Source organism: Arvicola amphibius, chromosome 4 (genome assembly GCF_903992535.2).
Source record: "Arvicola amphibius chromosome 4, mArvAmp1.2, whole genome shotgun sequence".
NCBI classification, from domain to species: Eukaryota; Metazoa; Chordata; class Mammalia; order Rodentia; family Cricetidae; genus Arvicola; species Arvicola amphibius.
In genome coordinates, this window is record NC_052050.1 from 108149163 (window position 1) to 108166737 (window position 17575).

Genomic DNA, 17575 nt, shown 5'->3' on the forward strand with positions numbered 1-17575 from the left:
CATGAGGCCTGTGTGGCATGTGCTTTACCAGCTGAGCTATCTCCGTCCTTGATCTTAAATCTTAATCTTAATTCATTCAGCCTTTGTATCAGAGTCCAGAACACCTCTCTCTTTAAAGAGGGTTCTAGAACATGGATTGTGAGAGGAACCCAATTAGCTGGCTAGATGGATATACACACAGATGGACTTGTATATAGATGGCCATGCACCTAGAAGAGGTTTGCTCTAAAACAGAGATGATAAAATCATTCAGTTCTCAGAGGTTGGAATTTCCCATCTAGTTTTTGTCCCCAGAGAAGAAGCCGGTAGCAGACAGGACAGCCAATAAAACCCAATAGTCTCCCAATATTCTAGCTGTTTGAGAAGATATGGGAAATGGCTGCACTACCCTCGTTCTTCTTCCCCAAACAATGTCCCAATATTTACTTGGTTTCCCATGTTTCAGGTCCTTCAAGGAGGAGAGTACGCCCCTGTGATGTTATTTACCACATAAAGAGTTGGTGTTCTGGTGGAAGCCAGACTCGATTGCTGAGTGACAATTTTGAATTGTGGAGAACACAGGGCCAGTGTTCCACCTTGTCTCTTGACTGTGAGAAATCCCTCAGGACCATAGAGTCTGATGCTAGGCAGGAGACCAGATTCTGCCAGGTGGTTATAGATGCCTATCTGCACATGTTCCAGGCATCAGCCGTGGCCCAGGCTGGAGAAGCGCTGTCCAAGTGGGGCTGGCCAGCTTTGTAGCTATGCCAGAATTTGTATTTTCGCCCTGCCATCTACTGTCCTGATTGGCTTTTTTTTTTTGTAGACTTGACACTTTAGGGTCATTTGGGAAGTGAAAACCTTAATTGAGAAGATGTCCCCATCCGGCTGGCCTGTGGAGCATTTTCTTGATTAATGATTGATATGGAAGGGCCCAAGTCACTGTAAGTGGTTCCCTCCCTGGGAAGCCGTCCTGAGCTGTATAGGAAAGCAGGCTGAACAAGTCATGAGGAGAAACCTGGTATCAGAGTTTCTCCATGGCTTCTGCCTGGAGTTCTTGCTCTGACGTCCCCCAACGATGGACTGTGACACAGAAAGGTAACCTGAACACACCCTGTCCTCCTCAAGTTGATTTGCTTATAATGTTTAATTGCAGCAATAGAAACCCCAATTGAGACACTCACATTGTTCCAGGCTCTTAAGCTGAACCTTGTCAGGCCCTGTTTCCTTACCTGGGAACAGCATTTCGAAGCAGTAAACATCTAGAGTAAATGTCAGCTGCTATTATTATTTTAATTGGCTAAGGGCATCATAAGATATTGCAAGCAGTTAATCAAATAATTGATTTATTTAGCTATATAAAATATCAATTAAGACCTTCTGTATTCCAGGCACTGTGCTGCATCTTCCTGGGAAAATAATAGTTAACAGGGCAGGCAAAAGCTGCTAAGGCTATATTATTTTTGCTGCCTTCTTGGTTTTTATGTTCTTTCACATCTAATTATGAAATAAGTAGATAAATAATACTCATTTTAAACCCATTTGAAATGTACGCAAATTGCTTTCATTGAACTGAACTTAAGGCAAACTCAATTAATCAACTCAATTAATTATGGGTAAAAAAATCAACATGGAATTTCTGTCTTTGTCTGCATTCAAGAGTTACTTTCTACTGGTAGCCAGTGTCTGCAGACCGCTAACTGTAACGTTTTAGATCTGCATTTCTTCAACTTATGTGTGTCAGGAAATTTGTTTCTATAGCCATGATGTTTTCTTTTGAAATTAATGTGCCAAGGGATAAATTTAATGCTTCATGGAAATATTGACTTTTTGCAAAAATAAATAAGCAAAGCTAATTTGCATATATTAATTTATGTTTGAAGCTCATCCCATTAGGCAGAAATGTGTTTTCCACGCACTGCATGATACTTCTTGACTATGTGTTACGATAAGAAGATGTGGTTATAGTTTCAAATTTAACCTTTGAGATTACAGACATGAATTCAGTTGACTTATTATAGTCCATTCGCTTAAGGTAAAAGCATTTTTGGCAGTCATTGATTTTGCAGGGAGAATGATGGTTTCTATACATATTGACCGAAGTCCATGAATCAGGATAGGCACAGGGCTTCAGACTCTAGTGGGAGCTCAAGTGTGAACTGCATGTCCTCAGGGCATGATCTCAGGGGTGTTATTTCCAGGGAAGACCAAGAAACCTTTGAAGAAAGGCTGCAAGCCAGCATAGGTGGCCCTGAGTCTGTTGCAGGTGCTCACATCTTTGAAGGGGAAGAAAGAGTTGACAGCCTGACACTTTGGGGGCCTGAGTCTGGTGAAAGCAACCCAGGCCCCCCAGAGCCATGATGTGGACTCATATGGGTTCTGGCAGTAGGGGCATTCTGCATTGAAGTCTGTGGGGTTTCAGCGGAACGTGAGTTTGGCTCCTTCCATTAAGTGACTGGTGAGCTGGGGCCTTGGAGTCTGAGAAAAAAAGAGACCAGTGTGCAGCCAGCATCAGGTTTTGGAAGGTTGGTAAGCAAGCAAGGCCTAAGGCTGACTGTGAGAAGCTATAATCCTCACTCTATAGTTATGGTACTGGGAAGTCAGAGTGTTGAAGGAGGGGCAGATTTATTTTAACGGCTGAAGATGCCAGGGGTCAGCCTGGTCAAAAGGCAAAAATGGCTGGCATGCTGATTTTGTACAAAGCAATGGAATTTTTTTTTCTCCTGATTTCATTTCTCTGCTCCCTGAATTCCTCGTTTCCTGAGCTGTTCAAGGAGGTATAATCCCTGTGTCTAGGGATGCCCTCTCCCCAGCTTTCCCATCCTTTGGTTCAGGACATAAAGTCTTATCTAATGAGTATCCCTGGGTTTGAGGCTCCCTCCTTTTCTGATGCGTGCACTCAGACGCTCTGACTGCCTCTAACTTCCCAGCTCCAGGAAGAACTGAGCCCTCGACGACAAGCAGGCACCAGCTGCCAGCTAGGATAGACGGGGGCCTGCTGCCCCTGCTTATTTGTGGTTTTCTAATGTGCTCTCTAAATATACCTCATAGTAAAAATGGGCCATAATGATCTGTTCCTTACGAAAGGAAGATATGGCAACTATCCCCCACATTGCTCTTGGGTTCCAGCCTTGAATGGACAACCCAATGGGGACTTTTGTAGGGTGGCAAGCAGAGTGGGGAGAGGCTGGCTGCACTGTTTGATTGATGTATGTGATGACCCACATTTCCCATGTTGGCCTGTTGTGGACCAGAAAGACTGCTTTGAAGTGCTGTGTGTTTTCTTGGCTGTGCCGGTCCTCTGCGCAGCCATTCTAGGACATGAGGTTTGAGGTCTGAGATGTGGATGGAGGTCTCTTCTCACAGATAGCTGCTCTTCTCATCAAAACAGGCCCATTCAGGACAGGCCCCGAGCCCAGAACCCGTATCAAAGGTTTGATTGACTGCCTTAGACTCGTTACTCAAACCCTGCTGTGTGAGGCTGATCTGCCCGGGGTCCCTTGAGGCATTAGCCAGCAGCACCAGCCTCCCTTAGGGAGAAAGGGAGGAAAGCCTCCAAGAACACATGTGTGTGACATTCTTCAAAAGGAAGGGAGAGGATGCCTAGGGAGAAGGAATCCAAATGAAACAATCCCGTGCCCACATCTGGCCCAGCTGCTCTCTCCAGCGCCATGTCAAGAATTATGGTAACGGCTAGACAGTCCTCCCTAAGATGTGCAGTTAGTACAGCACTACCCACAGAGATTTATCCTCGAAGCCTGCACACTGTCTCTCCAGGTGGGACAAATGCGGTATTTTAGTGCCATGTGGCCCAATTTAAACGCTTTTAACTCCACATCATTGTTCCCTCTTGTAGTCCCCCTTGATCACCCCAGTTATGGCTCACACACCTGTCACGTTACATTTAGAATTATGAAAATTACTCTTGAGCTTTTTATCTCCCTTCAAGCTGGATCACATCTCATTATCATGCTCCTTAATAAGCACAGACCCCCATCCTCGCTAGGGATGGACGCCAGTCATGTACAATGCTAAATTCTAAATGCTTGGTGGAAATCCCGGACTGTTTCTGTCCCTGACTGCGGGGGATACTGGGTGGTGGCCTGGCACCAGTGAAGCAGTTATTCAACATCATCAGGGTCCCGAGATCCTTGATTCGTCTGAGCTGCCTTCTCTGACATCCCTGGGCTTGCAGTGTGACCCTTGTCCTCCTGTCCTTACGTCCACCTCCCAGGTAGTGATGAAGTGAGGAGACGTAGACCAACGCCTGTGTTCTTATCACAGGACGCGTCTCCTTTACCCAAAATATACAAGAGCAGAAATAGTTCAGGTTTAGTTTGTTTCAAACTTTAGATTAATTGCATATTTTGATCAATTAATTAATACCTTTGTATTTGCATTTGTCCTGTGTGCACATGGTATGTGTGTGTATATCTATTTGTGTATGTATTGTGTGTCTGTATGTATATGTGTGTGAAGACCGTAGGTTGCTGTTGAGTGTCTTCGACTATCTTTGTATTTGCATTTGTCCTGTGTGCACATGGTACGTGTGTGTATATCTATTTGTGTATGTATTGTGTGTATGTATGTATATGTGTGTGAAGACCGCAGGTTGCTGTTGAGTGTCTTCGACTATCTTTCAACCTTATTTCTTAAAAATTGCACTTATTATGTAAGTGCATGTAGTGTGTGTGTGTAAAAGTCAGCAGATAGCTTGTGGGGGTTGGATCTCTCCACCATGTGGGTCTTGATGATCAGATTGTCTGACTCGGCAGCATCTTTAGCCACTGAGCCATCTTGTAGGTCCTCCATCTTGTCCTTTGAGACAGGGTATCTCACTGAACCCAGAGATTACTAATGGACTAGGTTGCCTGGGTAGTGAGCTCTGTGCCGAGAATCCACCTTTTGCTCTATAACGCCCGGGTGGTAGAGGTGTGCCAGCACACCTAGCTTTTGTGGGGTTCCGGACATCTGAATTCAGGATCTCACATTTGTGAGTCAGGCACCTTACCACCTGAGCCATCTACTCAGCCAGATTTTCAATAACGTCTTCACATCCTAGAGGAGGGACTAAGTATGGCCAAAGCAAAGCAGGCCAAACGATCCTGTGAGTGATGGACATGGAGTCTGGCCTTGTGTGGGATACTGGGAGGAGCCTGGTGTTGTCCTACGTCCCGAACACCGCCATTTTACTCCTTTTTAGGGTGTGTGTGTATGGATGTAGGGGGAGTCTGGAGGTGCGCAGAAAATATAAATTTCAGTCATGGATGCCTGGGAGATTGCTTTCTCATCCAGATGAATGACTGCATTGTTTGAAGCTTGGGTTTTTTTTTTTTTTTTTTTTTTTTTTTGACTGTGACTTGTCATGTAGGTCTGGTGTGAAATTTTATGCTCATGTCACATCTGTTCATGGCTTGCTTTAGGATTTTGGAGCATTTCAGATTTTTAAGTTTTTGGCAAGCAGATAGCCAACATTTATAAGAACAACGGCTTTGTTTGAAGGTCCCGGAAAGGAGGCTTCTGCGGACTATTCACTGGCCAGAAGCACATGACCGTCCTCCTTGACAGACCAGTCTCAGCTGAGAAAAGGAGCTGTTCATTGTTGTTACTATTTTATTTATTTTTACGTTTTTGCATATATGTGTTGTGTGTGCCTGTCTGTGTGTATCTGAAAGTGAGTCTGCATGTTTGTGGGCACATGTATATGTGGCTGCATCTGCATACGTGTACATGTGCATGTGTGTGGATGCCAGAGGCTGATGTAGCACGTGCTCCTTGATTGCTCTCCACTTTATACGTTAAATCATAGTCTTTCATTAGAGCTCAGAGCTGGTACTTGTTATACTAGCTAGTAATCCTCTCTAGGGATCTAGTCTTCACTTCTTGAGCACTGGGTTTTGGAGGTGTTGTCAGACCCACCTTGTGCTTGCCTAGGCGCTGGGGCTCTGAGCTCCAGTCCTCACACTTGCTGCATTAGGTGCTTCACATGGTCAACCACCTCCCTGACCCTTCTGTATTTTTTTCTTTTTAAAAGGATATATTGCTACCTGGAGCAAAGATGCATTTCTCTTGGTAAAGAAGGAAGGGAAACACGGTGTGGGCTTCTAGCAGTGTGTAGCACACTCTCATGTGAACTGACTGAGATAAACACATGCAGTTTGAACAACAAGCTTCACGGCTGATGTACACAGGCAGTATTGTACTAAGGCCCTGGGAGTCTTGGCTCATCATGACAGCAGTGGCCAGAAGAACTGTGCACGTTTCTAGGCATCTCCTTCTGTAACAACAAACACAGACATGTGAAGGTCTTTCTTGCCAGCTTTGCATCCAGGGACCACAAGGCTGCCAGGAATGATTAGGAATGAATGGGGCTTTCTCCTGCTGCCTCCCTCCATCCAAATAAAAATGCAAGCAACATAGCCAGATAAAATATATGAAGTCAGAGAGACATGTGAGTCAAAAAGAAAATAACAGGGAAAGCTATGACATGAGCCAGGACTGAAGCTGAGGTTCACGTACAAATATGAACTGTCAGGGCCTTTCCTTCCTGGGAGAAAGACGAAGGTGAATCTCTCTGAATTTTAGCAGTTATCAGGTAGGGGAAATCCAGCTTAATGTCAACTTGTCCAAAGGCAAGTCACTCAGGAGATGCTACACTCTGCTCCAACCAGAGAGATTTGGTAGGCGAAGAGAAATCCTGCTCATAGCCGGAATGTCTAGTGACAGCTCCTGATATGAGAAGGGTTTTGGGTTCTAGGAATACAAGAGGCAGAGGAAATTGACGGTGGTCTGAAGGGGCTCATGGGACCCAGGACATGAGGTGGCAGAGATGGTGTGACATAAATAGGTTTTGATCTTGTTTGTTTTAATTGCTTGGTGGTTTTTTTTTTTTATCTGTTTGTTTGTTTTATTCTCACCTTGACACACTAAAGTTATTCAGGAAGAGGAACCTCAATTGAAAAAAAAATGTCTATAGGCAAATGCAAATGTGTTGGGCATTTTTTGATTGATTATTCATGTGGGAGGGCCCAGGCCATTCTAGGTTGTGCCATTCCTGGGCTGGTGGTCCTGGGTTGGGTAAGAAAGCAAACTCAGCAAGCCACGGGGAGCAAGTCAATAAGCTGTGTTCCTTTATGACCTCTGCTCCAGTCTGGCCTCCAGTTCCCACCCTGAACTTCCTCCATAAGGAACTATAATCTATGAAGTCCAATAAGCCCTTTTTCTCCAAGTTGCTTTACAACATGGTCATGGTATTTATTACAGCAATAGAAATGTAACTATAAAAGGTACTCTGTGGCCTCAAGAGTGGGGTGAGGTGGGGTGAAGTGGGGTGGCAAGTCACGAGAGGAATTGGGTAAGTTTCGAGATGGCTAAGTAGCCTGGATATTTTCAGGTAAATAAGGTGACATGGTCAGAAGAGTTAGTTCTGGGGTTTACTAAACAGCCACATAACGATGGTTGCACATGGAACAGAACCAGCATGTAGATTGTAGGAATAAAAGAAAGAAAGTGGTTCATCCATCTGGTTCTTACGTCACAGTAGCCACGCATTTCATGTGGACACAGGGTGGGGACTGTACACACCGGTTTTAACCTCAGTCTTAGGTGTCTACTCTTTAAATAGGAAGTGGATAATAGATAGGAAGCCTGTTGCTTCAGACCTTTAGACACGGCAGATTAGAACTCTTGGCAGTGAGCTCTAGCATTCCAAGGGGAAGGTGTGCAGACATCCATCTGTCAAGTGCAAGCCTTGGCGTGGGAGAATGACTCTGGCAGATGTGGGAATGGGCACACTTGTCGGGCTTCTTGGTCATAGGAATACTTGGTGCCTGTCTCGTATCAGGCTGGATTTGACTGGAGCCAAAAATCAAATTGCAACAGTATGGTCACTACGTAAGTTACTGGGGCTCTGGCAGAACTGGCTCAGGGACTCGGGTCCTAGGGACTAAGAGCCTGAGTTAAGTGTGTTTGCTGTGTGGTCCAAGCCTCATGCCCAAGCCACACAATGTCAGTGCACAAGGGAAGTTCGGAGCGGCGAGCTGCTCTTGCTGTTCTGATGGGGCAGATCGCTGCAGTTGTATAAACACAGGGCTTGGATGTAGTTCAGTGGGCAGAGAACTGCTTGGAATAAAGTCCTGGTTTAGTCCCTGACGTCACGGAAACTGGGCGGTGATACGCTCAATTCAACGTCACCCTCAGCTACGTAGTGTGTTTGAGGACAGCTTGGGATATGTGTGACTCTGCATCAGACAACAACAGCAACAACAATAATAACAAACGAAAATGACAAAATTTAAATTAAAAGTACATATTCAAATGCACTCACAGAACGGAGTCTGGAGGCCGGACAGGTATTTCCAGCCTCGGCCTGTCCCTGGGCTCCCATCTCTCTTGGTAACCTTTTAAATTACAGGTTTAACATAGGTAGACAATGTAGGAACACTGAGCCCGGTACATGGCACTTAGTGAACACGAATCCCTTCCCTTCTCTCTGCCAGAAGCAATTATTTTCAAGTGATACTCATGCAAAAAAGCCAACCTCTGCACAGAGCTTAGCACGTACATTATCTCAATTCATCTTCCCAGCAATCCTGTGAATTATTATCGTCCCCTCAGTTCATCCCCACTGAAGCTCAGAGGTGTCAGTCATGTGCTTGAGGACACAAAGCTACCGAGAGGAGAATGGAAGACCTGATGAAGGGCTGCTGACCTTTAATTGCATATAATTATGACTGCGTGATGATGAGGAATGCCACAAGAGGGTCCAGCTAATCTTTATTTTCAGCGCTATTTGGCTACTAGGTGTGGGATGAGAATATAGGAAACTGTAAATGTGAAATATCAGTCCTTTAAAAAAATCTGCTATTATTCCAGGATAAGTTACTTTGTTTAAGACACAAGGTAATAATGCGTAATATTTATGTAATAATAAAGCAAGATTGACATAGTAGGGAGACCATGTAGTCTCTCAGGTGAGGTGAAACATATTTAGAAATAGACTACCTTCCGTACAGGACAGGCCTGCGTGAAGAGTGAGTAAACAGACAATGCTCTGGGCATACAGGAAAGAGGGCTGCCCTAAAGGTGAGGACTGAGGAATGTTTTAAATGGATGGGTTATTGCTCTCTCTTCCTCTGTGGTATATACATATATATATATGTATGTATGTACATACCCACACATGTATGCATATATATCGCACATATATATCATACGTACACATGTGTGTTAATCTATCTACATCTATCCATCTACCTATCTACCTATCTACCTCTGTCTCTCTTTCTCTCTCTCTCTACCTATCTATCATCTATCTCTCTATCTCTCTATCTGTCTATATCTATCTATCTATATGTATGCATATATATTAGGTTCATGTGTATATATATGTATGCTTGTATATAAGCCAGAGGCAAACATTAAGTGTTTTCCTCCATGGCTGTTTACCTTACTTTGTGAGATAGCCCCTCTCTCCGAGCCTGAAATCCCCAAATTTGGTTACACAGGCTGGCCTGTGAGGCAGAAAGTTCCTTCTATCTCTTCTTGCCTAGCTGTGGGATTAGAAACATCCCCAGATGCTCCTGACTTTGCACATGGGTGTGGGCATCCTAACTCAGAAGCTAATGTGTGTACAACACTCCTGGATGGGTAATCTTTAGGATGAATTTTGATATTAGAGTTGAGCAAGAAGGTTGATAGTGGTAGAGAAACTAGAATAACAGTGGCAAGAAGCTTCAATTTGGGTACAGACAAAAAGAGCTGGAAAGGTTTTCTTCCCAACTTTACCATGAATAAAAAGCTGGATAGACAACAAACTGGCGATTCATGTGGCCGCCATAGGTGTGCTGCGATTCAGACACAAGTGTAACAAAAGACAGGCCTGAGTGTTATCTTAGCTGAATAGCCCCTGCCCTCCACCACCCACAAAGGGCTACAGTGGAATTTCGAATGTTCTCTCCACAGAGAAACAATAAATGTGCAAAGATGGAGAGCAGATCCACTTGCTTGTATCATTACACATTGTATACTTGTATCAATGTATCACACTGTAGCCGGTACCATCTCTAGGCATACCTACACCCAGTGACCCACCAGAAGTATATGGGAAGAAGCATGAGTTTTGCTCTTGGACTTGGGAGTTTTGACCCTAACTTCAACACTTTGTTGCCTCCGTGTCCTTGTGTTCCTGGATTCATCAGGGTAAAGAGATGAGATTTTTGGAAACCCAGCCCTGTGGTAGTGCCCAGCAGTAAGCAACACTACACGTGGTTAATTTACCACTTTCTGGACTGGAGAAAATGGTACCTCACACAGAGAACCGAAGAGCAGTCCCTGTGGGCATTCTGGGTTGTTAGCCTGGTCCACTAGCACTCAGTGTGGTCTGTCAGGACCCTGCACGGCAGCCACTTCATCTGCACAGTGCTAGGCCGCCTCTCTACTCCGTGCTCATTCTTTTTTATAGCTCATGACATATTTGGCAATTAAGCTTCTGAAAAAATATGAATTTTTGAGTGAGCTAGTATTGCTGATTTGGGTTTATGCTGAAAAGCTTCCAGATAAGGTTAAGCTTTATTTGGCAGTGTTCGTGTCTATAAATGGAAGCCACAGTGAACACTATTTCCCGTCAGTTGGCATACAGGATTCAATCCACTGGATCCCATCATGGCAATTCTCTCCTGCACTTTACTACCGAGCTGCTTAAAATGCCTTCCTTGTCCTCTTCTTCTGCTTCTTCCCCGCCCCATCTCCTTGAAGGAGAGAAGAATCCATGGCTGCTATGAAGCTGGTAAACATTATTGGGTAAAAATATGAGTTTTCAGAATTACACATTCCATCTCTCTCTCATTCCCTGGAGCAGAGCTCAGCTGTGTTGCTGGATGACAGTTTGGTTTCCCTTGTCTTGGCAAGACTTAGTATGGCGTCTATCGGCTGACCTTTATAGGCATATAAGAGCCAAATGTGCCGTTACCTGTGCATACTGAAAATGTACATTAAGAGGGGAGAGGACAATATAAAAACTGGCTCCGAACTTCTTAGATACTGGCAGAGGTCTGAAGGAAGCAGAGCCATACAGCCAGCTTCCCTTGAAAAGGAGCCGAGTGTCTTAAGTCTTCTATTTTTTCTGGGACAAAGATTCCTCCTGATAACAATGGAATAAGGGAGGAAGCTACGAAACAGACAACCCAGAAAGCATCTGACAGCACCCCAGTTCGTTCCCCAGTATTAATAAAACAGAACAAACTCTCATGATGAGTTCAGAATTACTTCTCAAACTGGCAAACAGTGCTGGGAAGAAGTAATTATAGGCCTCCTACCCAATTTAACACATTCTGCGAGAAATGTTAAGTGAAGCATCTCCCACCCTCTAAACATGCGCTCTCTTCTGGCATATTTTTTTTTCCTACAGAAAAGCACAGAGAAAGACAACGGGTACTCAATTTCCCCTCCCTGGAGTTAATATGTATTAGTGTTGTGCCCTTTCTGCTCTGGATTGTTTTAAAAATGAAAGAAATAAAATATCTTGGATACCTGGACCCCTCGCACCTCCTCCCTCCTCTGAAGAGTCCTCGGTGGTAAGCTTGGCAAGCTTCCTGTCCCCAAGTATATTATCGTTATGCTGACCTATGTCTTTTATGGGACCCATCCTTCTTGCAGACGATCTTACTGCCTGATGATATGTGCCATAAAACAGGCCAGATGACAGGCTCAGTAGCATGCTGAATGGACTCTCCGTGGGTAATTATTTCCTGATACATGGATTGTAAACCCTGCCTGCTTTCCATATATAGTCAAGCTGTGTTAATTTCTAATTATGCGTTTTATAGAATGACAGAGACAATTATATTAATTTATTGCCTTTCTTGAGGTTTAAAATATTTCAAATCAGAAGTCACAGATCATTTCCAGGGACCTAGATTAAGCTAGTTAATTAGGGTATTTCGGTAAAGTGTTCCTTAAGGAGGAGGAATCAAAGCTATGGGGAATACGTAGCTTGTCTCCTTGTGGGCTGGGATGTGAGAGTGGAAGGAACTGGTGTTTGAGCCAATAGTGGACCTTACCAAGCTCTGAGCATACGTTTGTCCTGGTTGCTGGCCTGAATGAGTATTCTCATGGGTCTTTCGAAAATGTAAGGCCTTCATTCTGAACTTTTTCAGGGCATCCCCCAGCCTCTACGGACTGACACCTGAGCTAAACATTCCACATACACAGGGAACCCGAAGAGTCCTCCATGACCAAGCCCTCTAGAACACCACTTCAGAATGTTCTAAGGCAGACTGAGCTATTGGGTTCCAATGCTCTCTTACCGAGAGTGCTGAGTCCCTTGAGAAGCTGTGTTTTGAGTACCTGGTCCCCTCCTGTCACTCACCCCGGCCTTCCTTCTGCTTCATAACTTCAGCAGGTGCAAGGGCACTTGAATGTCCCCTGCTGCAGGATACACATACATGTGCAACACACACACACACACACACACACACACACACACACACCACACCACACACACCGCACCACACACACCACACACACACACAGACACACACATGCACACAGACAGACAGACAGATACACATGCACACACACACAGACACACACAGACACACACGCACACACACCACAGACAACCCTCATACACACACTTGCAAAGAACTTGACGGGCAATATTGAATAAGCCTAGTACTGGGATGGTAATAAACAGGAGTCAAGGCCGTGATCACTTCAGTGCTGGGTGGGAAATATTTTTTGTTTTGTTTTGTGTTTCTCAGACAGAGATTCTCCTTGTAGACTTGGCTCTATTGACAAGGCTGGCCTTGAACTGAGAAATCCACCTGCCTCTGCCTCCTGAGTGCTGGGACTAAAGGCGTATACCACTCCCCCTGGCTTAAGTTGGGGACTATTTGAGAGGGATGGTAAAAAACTTTCTGAGATGTACTTTGACCTAGGAGATTCTAGTGTTTAGCAAGGGACAAAGAACATGAAGTTGTGTACGTAGGGAGGCATGGGATAATACACAAAGTTATAGGGGAGGTGAAAGAAGATGATCCAAATATACTGTCTGAAAAAATTTACAAATAAATGAATGTAATCCAAGTAATTAAATACATAAAGCCAAGTGTGGTGGCATGCACTACACACAGGCGCAGGTCCTCTTCCCCTTTCAAAACAAAACAAAACCCAAAAAGACAAAGACATCAAACCACAGCAACAACAAAAACACTGTTTTTTTTTCCAACAGAGGAATGCTGGGTTTATCAACCACACCGCAGGCCTCATGCTCTGGAGTAGTTGATACACAAAAATAACTCCGCACTTCTGGGGAGGAAGGGTGGTGGTTATAGTTTATTGCTTTGTGTTTGCTTCTTTTTAATGGGCCCTGGAGATGGAACTCAGAGCCCCACACCTTCAAGCGAGTGTTCTATTGACTGAGCCATCTCCCCAACTCCTGTCTAAGTTTTAGTTGTTCCTCTTTTTACCAGAGCGGGAACTTGTTGAAAACACGTCCTCGCTTTCTGTCTGGACTCCTGACTCTGAGGATGCGGCTTAGCATGATAGGTATAGTTATACGCCACAGCATGATCTGTGGGTGAATGACAGGCTGTGTGTAGGACGATGACCTCATAGAATTCTGTCCTTAGTGATGATGTTGCTGTCTTAGTTTGTCTAAGTACACGCTATGATGTTTCTACAAAAATAAAATCACCCTATAAGGAATTTCTGGAATGCATTCCTGGATAAGGGACCTATGATTGAAGAAGTAAATATTTGTTACACGAGAATGATTAATAACATCAAGATTCTTTAATTGACACAGAGCAGAAGTTTAAGCCATCTTCCAGAGACTTAAAGATGGAGCCAACGTCTCTCCTTTAAAATGTATATACTTGTCTGCAAACCTTTCACTGGAACACAAGACAGTATCTCCTTGAATGCAGCCCTCACTCTATTTTTTAAACTTGCTACCAGTGTCTCAAAAACATTGGCAATAGGACACAGCAGATGGGTTAGTTACCGAGGTGTCTGAGGTGCAGGCATGAGGTTTGGATTTCGGGCCCTGAAACCCATGTGAAGAGCTGGGCATGGTGGCATGTGCCCATAGTCCTAGCACTGGGAAGTGGATACAAGAAGGTCTCTGGGGATTCCTGAGCAGTCAGCCTACCCAAACTGATGAGTGCTAGGTTCAGTGAGAGACCCCGTCAGAAAACATAAGGCACAGAGCGCCTTGAAAGAAAACATTCTATTGACCTTTGGTCTTCACGGCAAACACACACGCGTACATATGTGTACACCTATATGAAAACCCACATACACCTTAGAGAAAAGAATGATAGCAAAAATATAGACAGTAATAAATGCAACACTGTACCTTCCCCCCCCAATCCAGGCTTTTCTTGGATTTGTAATCCCCCTGCCTCAAATTCCTAAATGCTGAAATTATGACATGGAAAGAACATGCATGGTTAGCTTTAAATATATTCTCCTATTTCCATTTGTTCTTTCCTGTGAAATGAAGATTACCAGGCATAGATGAAGAAATAAACCCGGAGCAGCTATATAACATATCTTCGTCAGCTTATGTGGTATGCGATGGGATTAGACATCACACCTTTGTTTGGGACATCATGAGAACGGAAAGCATCTTGTCTGCCCCTCCGCTCAGTGCTATTGCTGCCTCATTATCTCGGGGAAAGAATTTTAGTTTACTTCATGATCTAGGAAGTTAAAAGTCTTGGTACTGGCATCTACCCAGCTTCTGATGAGGGCCGCAGCTGTATTATAATTTTGTGAAGGGCAAAGGGGTCACAAACGAGCTGAGGAGTTGAACTCATAAGAACATGCTTTTTAATTTTTAATAAACATTATTTATTTATTTGTTGATCGATTGATTATGTCTACATGGCCAGTGCCATGATACTTGGGTAGAGGTCAGAGCACAACATTTGGGAATCAGTTGTCCCCTCCACCTCATGGGTTCCAGTGACTGACCTCAGATAGATGGTCCTGAGGGCAAGCGCCTTCATCAGCTGAGCTACCTGGCCATCTCTTCACCTGCTCTTTTAGTAACAGAACCCTTCCCAAGAGAATTAACTCACTCTCATGGGGAAAACATGAATTTTTTTTTATGACAGCAAAGCCACGTGGCCTGGTCACCCCACAACACTATTGTATTGAGGAGCAAATTACAAAAAGAAGTGTTTCTTTTCTCTTCTCTTCTTTTCTTTCTTTCTTTCTCTTTTTTTTTTTTTTTACAGGTTTAGCTTTTTATTGGAAATGTTAACAAAAGGTTTAGTAAAAAAGTCCAAAGCCCATGTCATCATCAGATTGCTCAGATTCTTCCTTCTTTACTACTACCTCCTTCTCCTCACTGGGGCAGCAGTGGTAGAGGAGAGGGCAGGACCTCCTGCTGGCGCGATTCCAGCTGCTGGAGCGGGCCCACCAGCCTGTATATTGCAGATGAGGCTCCTAATGTTGACATTGGCCAGGGCCTTAGCAAACAAGCCAGGCCAGAAAGGTTCAACACTGACACCAGCTGTTCTGATGAGGGCATTGATCCTGTCCTCAGGACCCTCACCTTGTCCTCGTGCAGGGAGAGGCTGGAGTAGATGCAGAGGAGCTCATATGCATGTACCTTGCTTGGAGCAAACCACTGCATAGTTCAACTGTTAAGATCTAAAATTAAGGGCTAAGATAATATTAGTTCTGTGGCAAAACACTTGCCTAGCATGGGTGAACCTCTAGGCACTGTCTCCCAGTACCAAACTAAACCAAACAAAATGCCATAAAAGTCAAAGAGAGGACTGTGACTAGTGAGCTTGACTTCAGAGCAGAAGTGACCTGCTTTCTTCCGCCTCACTCCCATCTCTGCTTATCTTATCTCTTCACAGTAACGGAGTTCTGGGAGCTCTGTTAGTTTTCTGTTTTGTTGGCTGTGGTTAAAATACCCTGACAAAGCAGCATAGGGGAGTCATGGATCAGTTCACTGAGGTAAAGCCTATTCACTACAAACTCCTACACAATAAAAGCTCTATTTTATACTTCTGATGCACAATAACACATACTGGTACATTCTGATTTTAAGAGTAAACATTCTGATTTTTAAGAAGGAAAATTTGGGATAAAACAACCCTACCAGTGCAAAACCAAACTCTGGCAGGGTAAACACCAAATCCTGTGTCTCCAGGCAGAGCGTCTGGGGTTGTAATCTGTGCTACAAACAGCAGGGATAGCCATATTCCTCCAGCTGGGCCACTGATAGCACCCACAGTTTCTCTCTTGAGGCCAGGTTGGCTCTGTTCCTCAACTCAAGTTCTTTTTGATGGATACTCATGGTTCGGACATCTCCAATATTCTGGGGTCTCCTCTGCAGCTTAGGCCTCATCTTCACCCCTTTGTGCAATAGCCTCTCAGGGTCTCTTTGTAGAGACTTCAGCCCTGTCACCGAGTGTCTGTCCTCAGCTGCTCGTCATGACCCCCTCAATCTGAGAACCTTCATTCCTTCAAAACCAGTGCTACAGGGATGACTCTTAAGATATTGCCAAGTTGGACTTGGAAGACTGAGATGTAGCTGCCCCACCACAGCTGTATCAGCTTTTGTGTGTTGATCCCGAGGAAAAACAGGCCAACCATGGGAGTGTAATGTAACACGGGCCACTTTACAATGGTGTTGACCCGTCTGTGAATTATAATTGCTTCTTCAGCACCAGCTTGAAAAGCATTCTGCCTTAAAATTTCTTCTGTCAAACAAATCAGTTCACTATCTTTAAATTTACCTTCAGATAGTATCTCAGAATATGGTCAGGATGAAGCCAGATTCTTGGCTGAAACATCACACTAATGGCTCCTACCCAAGTTCCTGACAGAGTCCTTGTTCTTCTTTGAAGCATGGTAAGTCAGGCCTCCTTCCGTTGTCCTTCCTTCCTTCAGCATTACTGTCTTCAGACTCCCAATAGACTGTCCTATTACATCCTCCTTCCTGTAGCTCCAAGCTTTGCTGGCTCCATGAACCCAACTCTTCCAGATTCCTTTAACAAAACAGCCCCAAAGCCTTAGGATCTCAGGGCAGTCTCACCCCATTTCTGGTTCCGCAATCTATATTAGGGTTTTTAGAGGAATAAAACAGATAGGATTAATAGTCATTAAATTAGATCGGCTTACATAATACAGTCTAACAAAAGCTGTCTCACACTGGACAGGCCAAGAATCTAGTAGTTGCTTACTCCGCAAGGCTGGGTGCCTTTGCAGCTACAATCCAGTGCCTTTAATTCACACTGGAAACCGGAAGAAGCTGGCATCTGGTATCAGCAAATGAATGCAACAGCAGCAGAGTAGAAGAATTTCCTCACAAGCGAGAAAGGCAAGGAGGCAAAAAGCACATTTTCCTTCTATCTCCTTTTGTCCCAAATGCCACTGGAAGATTCCACCCATGTTTAAGGTGGGTCTTCCCACTTCAAATGATTTCATTAAGAAAACCCTTCACAGAAGTGCCCAGCTATTTGGCTTTTAGTTGATTCCAGATTGAGTCAAGTTTAGCGATCACAGGATCTGTGTCATTTACATCTCGCATGGTATGAAGATAACTTTGAGATCTCTAAAATCATGTTAG

At 44.3% G+C, this 17575-nt stretch overlaps 1 protein-coding gene and 1 pseudogene across 1 annotated transcript in view; one reads left to right on the forward strand and one right to left on the reverse strand.

Annotated features, from left to right (window-relative positions):
* The window catches only part of Csgalnact1 (chondroitin sulfate N-acetylgalactosaminyltransferase 1), a 307224-nt gene that overhangs the window by 30885 nt on the left and 258764 nt on the right, over nucleotides 1-17575 (forward strand).
* Nucleotides 15259-15625, reverse strand: LOC119811584 (annotated as a pseudogene).